The following is a 6,507-nucleotide window of genomic DNA, read 5'->3' as shown; positions in this document are numbered from 1 at the left end:
TCTATGTTGAGTTCAGTAGCACATCTTGGAACAGCTAATTGAATTTGATTTACCTTCTTCTGTCCTCATGTCTCTTACCCCTACTTGGACTCTGCAGCTACAACTATACCAGTAAACTGGGCAAGGTCAGGGCATATCCCAGGCATGGGCACACCACTATCCATACTGTAAAATCATTAAAAAGGTACATAACGTGTCTTTGGACTAGGCAATTCAATACTCTTCCAGACAAGTAGAAAACATAGCTCATGAATCAGCATGGGATAGAGGCTGTCTTCAGTTCACACTTTCTATATAATTTCCCTGCCTGTGAGTTAGATAGAAGTAAGGTAGAAATGAACTGGGCTGTACCAGTTTGCTACAGGACCATTCACATTGGTGTTTTATTTCAGATCAGATGTATTGGAAGCTAATTTCCTGGTTGGTTCCCAGTTTCCCACAACACTATCCTGAATACAATAATGAGTGCAGATTTTCTTTGTCATTCAGGGCAATACTTTACCATGACACAAAATTATTGCAGATGTGCTACCGTATCGTAATTCCCAAGCTACTATTTAAGATAGATAAAACAAACCATAATGTTACTGTTGAAAAAAGTATATCAGAGTCTGGATGTAACTTTGAACTCTGGAAGTAACCTTCAATGCAACACCGTATTGGACCTTGAGGCTTGAATATGATGCTGGATATTCCTTTTTCCTGATGTTCCTGTAAGAGTGCTATTCTATGAAAGACAGTCTAAATTGTAAAGGGACCACCTAGAGACTCAAAGCTCAGTGTACTAAATCCTTGTGCCCAGAACACATTGGGACTTACCCATTAGGAAAAGCTGTCTGTAGAAGGTGCAGCAAGATCAGCACAAACATCATGTAATATCTGTAATGTAACCATAATTATTAATAATGTAACTGTACCATGTAATAGCATGTAACCGTAATTCTCACTTGGCCATAAAAACTGGTCAGTCTTCACTGGCAAGTTTGCAATGATTTAATGGTCTCAGCTGGTATTGCAGCTATAGCTGCCTTTCCTCTAGTCATGTATTTGAGGTGTCTGCCCCTTAGAAGAATTGTAAATGGGATGTCTTCTGCAAATGGTATTTCAAATTTTTCCAGTTATCTGAAGTCCAATGCAATGTCTATGAGGTTGTAAGACTTTAGTCAAAACGTTGATTCTGTATTTCACAAAATTGACAACAATTTATATTCAGGGACCTACTGATTGAAAAAGGAAGGCTTTTCAGAGGAGGACTTGAGGGATGGGTATCTAGCAAGACCTTTGGTTAATTTTAAGGCATGTAACATGCTTTTCCTATCCACAGCAGTGATAACAAATTACTTTAAAGGCACATCTTAGGGAGGCCACTGCAGAATTTTCCAGGGTGATCTGGATTGGCGTTAAGATCAGTGAGACTGTGCCAAATGCTTTGTAACAAATGGTGCCCTTTTCCACATATCTATGGTTCTTCAGGCACTCATCATGTGATCTCACAAAGGCAATCAGGCATCCAAACGGGTGTATGGAAACAAGTACTAGAAGCTAAATGCTATCTAATCAAATAGAACTAAAAAAAAGATTGCTTTGAACATGTTTACAAAACAAGTTATTGGTTTGTATTGTGCAAGGATTACATATCTTCTTGGTATAATCTGTACTCTGAGGAATTATCATTCAGTCCAAGCCCTGGATCATACTTACATGAGACTTTGAGAAATCCTTCTACAGCTGTCCATCTGCCCAGCAGATGGACATGATAGATCTGGCTTTTCTTTTCTTTGTTTCCTTTACTTGTCTTTTTCCAAATCCAGTTGGCATATCTTGTAATTTTCTGGTCTGACCCTTCCAGAGGCTTGATACTGAACCTGCCATCTGGCTAATAATGAGGCCAGCTGGACACTAACACCAAGACTCAGTCCCAGACTCCCATTTTCTTCATCTGGCTCCTTTTCTGGTTGTTTGTTCTTGCTCTGTCTGGGCCCAATGGACATCATGCTGTGCAAAGTCACATAAAGTTCTGAGCCAACCTTTTAGTTTCTGGGTACACTTCATGATGGCAGGAATATTGTTTTCCAGCCCCTCAGGCAACATTTTATTGTTGGATGTGGACCACATAGGATGCCAAAAAGAGAAAAACCTGATGTAACTACTCTCACTGTTAATAAGCAGCAATATCTTCTGGTTGCAGCAATAGGTTCAGATAAATCACTAGATCATTTCACTCAGAGTTTAATTGAACCAGTGTTCTAATTTATGGCTGTTTGATTGATGTGACAATGTACACAGATTCTTGATCCATAAGAAGTAAATACTTTTCTGTCATTAAATTAGGGATTGTCCTCTAAGACTTTCAGAACAAGAGACAGACAACAGACAAAGACTTTTAGTACACTGGCTGCTATTGGATCCACCTAAGTTTTTAAGCAGGGAGCTGACTATCAAAGACACATTTACATTCTGCATAAGCTAGCTATGGGACCTTACCATGTCCGCTTCTGTCATGTCACTACTATCAATGAAAGAGGAGCTAGAGGACACAGGCGTTTTTGCTGGACACAAACAACTGACTGTACAGACAAAAGTAATGGACTGCTCTGTAAGGAAAGGTGAGCCATGAGCTGAGCACAGCAGCAAAGCAGGCAGGGCACAGGTCTCACCAGCAGAGCCCCACAGCATTGCAGCAACATGAGCTGGCAAGTTCAGGGACAGGAACTGGCTTCAGCCTAAAGTCAAGATTGCCATGACAGTTTGTCACCTTAGTGATAGGGAAAATATAAAGTCAAGCCAGGAGGCCAAGTTTCCTTGATGGTCAGAATTCATATTAATGGGGTATATGGCCAGGCAAAGGCATAGATGAAAAATTGCTGAGACAACGACCAAGGCATTCAAAAAAATCACATAGAGTGAGAAGAATCAGATCTATTATCCTTTGTAAGTTTAGTTTTTGTAATATGACATAACAGATGTCTGACTTTCAAATACAAAAATATGAAGTAGCTATACTTTTTCATGAATATGCTGAAAGGCATCCTCTTTATTGCTCCATAGACAAGTGTTCCTCTTTATTAACATGATTTTAGAGACACTTTATCCATGAGAGACTGTGAAGCCAGTGTCCATGCTGTGATTGTTTCCCTGCTCCTATCCAATAACATGCCAGTGCCATATCCTCTCGGAAGAAAGAGATCATTCTCCCCCAAGGGGAGAATCTTGTTCAACATCTGTTCTATGTCTTCTGCAGCTCCTGCCGCTGCCTCTAACACAGATAGAGCCACTCTCAAGTGTAAAGGCCCATTCTGAAAATGATCAGTTTCTTTCTAGCTGCTAAATGAAGAACAGTAGAAAGACAATCCTTCACATGTCCATGGAGATAAGTTAATGACACTATGCTAATCAGGTATGTGTTCTCCCAATTTACCAAACCTTACTGTGTGTATAACAAGGTCTCTTCACCCTGAATCCTCTAAGATTGTTGTGGCAGACCATTGATTTATGCTGCTGTTGTTGCCTTAGAAAACACAGAACGGTTTGTATTGCCAGAGATGTGGGATCAATCCTGTAATTACAGTCCATTAGTAGGGAAGCCACTGTTAGGGCTTTCTTACATTAGAAATACACCGTCATTTCTAAGACTGTCTAAAACAATGAGATCTATGAAAACAGCTCCCAGTTGTGAGGAAGAGGCTTGTACAATCAGCTGAAGAGATAATTGCATTGGAGCACAGGTCAGCACAGAGGGGAGATGGTCCTTGTCTCAGTGCATTAAAGTCAATCCACTATGGCTATAACAGGCTCCCTTAATTTTAGAGTGATTTTCAAGGCCATATTCGAAAGCAATCTGCCTTCAGGTGGTTTTCTTCAGAAAGATTTCCTGCTAGTTTTCTAGTTAGTGCTTTGCACTGTCTTCTGCTTCATCCAGAAGAACTTTAGGGATCTGTTTCAACTTCACCAATCAGTTTCTTACAGACACTTCTAAGCCCCTGCCTAAATCATCTCTACCTGTGACATGAGTTTTGAATCAATGCACAGCCACTCTTCTCTCCTCCTACCCAAATCTCTGTAGATGAATTCTCTGTTGATATTTCCCACAATTTAACTCCAAAAGATGAGGTATGGCTGCAGCTGAATGTGGTGCTTTGCATGGCAACATTGGCAAGAGCCAATTGCTGTTCCAAAATGTAATATACTACTTCTATTACTTTTGTGAGAACAGGTGCCAGCCAGCTGACACAGGGTGCAGGGTACTTGTAAGCTCAAACACTCAGGTTATTAAAATATTGTTAAAAGAATACTCTGGCTGTCACTTGTAAACTGGCCTGCCATCGGCTGCCCAACATTACCAGACACTCAGAATGCTAAACTGAAGGTATTGCTGTTGGTAAATTACATAGCTTTAATTACATCAGTTCTAATCTCCACTGTCAACAATTGCCAAACATCTGCATTTCCTTTGTTCTGCTGTTGCTCCACCCAGAGAAATAGCAGATTTAGGACCTTCTCTGTTGTTATATTTGAAGGCTCCAAACTGTGTTAATAGGCCAACAATAAGATCATGTTATGCATTTGCCAAATTTTATCTTTATCATACAACCTTATTCCATGTACTTTGAATATGTAAGCTCAACATTGCCTTCACCACCTGCTTTTCTGTTATTGCTGGATAACAAGAGAAAGTTTCACAGAGAGAAATCTAAAGATTACTAATGATGTCTTCTTCCCTTTACCCTGTGTGATCATTTAGTCATGACTTCACTTACTCAATCAGACCAACCCATCTCTTCTTCTGCCTGTTCCCTGTCAAAGACTTAGGTGACGCTCAAGCCCCCAGGCATTAGCAATGTATCCCCTGTTACTGGAATAGTGTATGCCAGTACAGCTCCCAGCAGACTGCACATAAAAGAACTGAAATCAGCACTCTATGGTCTCTAATTCCTAGCTTAGTATCTACACACTTACTGTAATCTTCCTGGGTAGTTCTTCTAAATGAAGGGCAATCTCAGCCACTGACCTATAGCTTTTTTTCTTTCAGCTAGGTCAGCAAGCAGCCTTAGCAAAGGAAATGTTTAACCCCTTAGTAGCAAGGATTGCATTGGGTGACATTTCCCTGGCTCTCCTACAAGAACAATGTCAATGATCATTAAGATCATCATTAATGGTCATTTGTTTAAAAACTCAATAATGTGGATTTCTTGGCATAGAAGTACAGTTCAGACCTTTGGGAAATTCAAATCCACTTGTAGAACTTCATCCTTCTAGCCTCCAAGTAATGCATCCACAAATAGATTTAAGAGAGCTTAGAATTCTTTGCAGGTTTTTATCCAAACTTCACAAACAGCCTATTTCAATCTGTGCATTGAATGGTACCTGAGCAATAACTTCAGGAGCACTGGCTCCTTGAAGTGCTGTTTGTTACTCACAGCATCTCCCTTCTTTGCCCCATATTGTTGCACTTAATAGTTCAGGAGTTCCCTGGTTATGGTAAAAAAAGAAAATCAGAACAAAAATCTAACCAAACACCAGGAATATGTTCTTCTGTTGAGTTAGCAACTATTTCACATTTTTTTTGTTTCTGTCACCTTCTGTGTAACAAGCTGCTCAGATGCACTGTAAGTTTTTTTTTTCTTCTGTATTCCCCTTCTTGTCCCAAGTGGCCGTTTGATTCTCTCAGTAGCTTTTTTTTTTTTTTTTTGAAAAAGAAAAATCTACACAAAGTATCAGTGACAGTCATTATTTAAGAAACATCTTCAAATATTGCATATTGCTGCACATAGATTCAGGGGCTCTCTCATACCACCTGTCTGAGCAGCAGGTAGCAGTAGGTATTGCTGTATTTCTGTGCTGTTTCACAGGAAACTGAGCAACTGTGCCACATACAGGTTATTAAAGCCTGGGGAAGGATGTGCTGAGCTGCAGTTGAGGCTGCAGCTCAAAGGAGATGCCTCCAGGGACTCATTCTCCAGCTGCACCAACAGCCACTTTTCCCATCTATAACTGCAGACAGATGCATCTGCTGTCACAGGCATCAGGAAAGGAGATGACTGATAGACATTGATGTAGAGAGCTGTGCAGGTAACAAACCAGTGGTCAGGGCAGAGCAGGTTGGTGCTGTGTGACAGTGGGAAGCTTCATGGGTGGAGAGTACTTCAAGGTGTTAAATCCTCCCCTGTTTAGACAGAGGTGGTCCATGTCCAGGGGAGCCCTCCTGCATTCTGCACCCTTCTCAGGAACACAGGCACAAAAGGAGTAGGATTTACTGCTTTTCCAGGCACAGAACAAACCTGAGTACTTTTGCTTCACTTCTGTATGCTCTCTTGGCTAATGCTGTGCTCTGCGGGGGACTGGGCCAACAGAAACTCACCTTGAGGTGTGTACACTCACCTGCCACAGTGGGTCACCGGAAAGCAAGTGAGGAGCCTGAAGTGCTGGCACAAGAAGCCTGTGCCACAGACCCTTGGCCACTCCTGCTGCACCAGCATAGCAACAGCTACAGCCATCAGCTATATCCTC

This window comes from Neopsephotus bourkii, unplaced genomic scaffold, assembly GCF_033783945.1.
Source record: "Neopsephotus bourkii isolate Nb327-2 ecotype Australia unplaced genomic scaffold, CSIRO-AGI_Nbou_v1 NB_53, whole genome shotgun sequence".
In the NCBI taxonomy this organism is placed as follows: Eukaryota; Metazoa; Chordata; class Aves; order Psittaciformes; family Psittacidae; genus Neopsephotus; species Neopsephotus bourkii.
The sequence above is the reverse complement of the archived record's forward strand: the minus strand, read 5'-3'. Positions refer to the sequence as shown.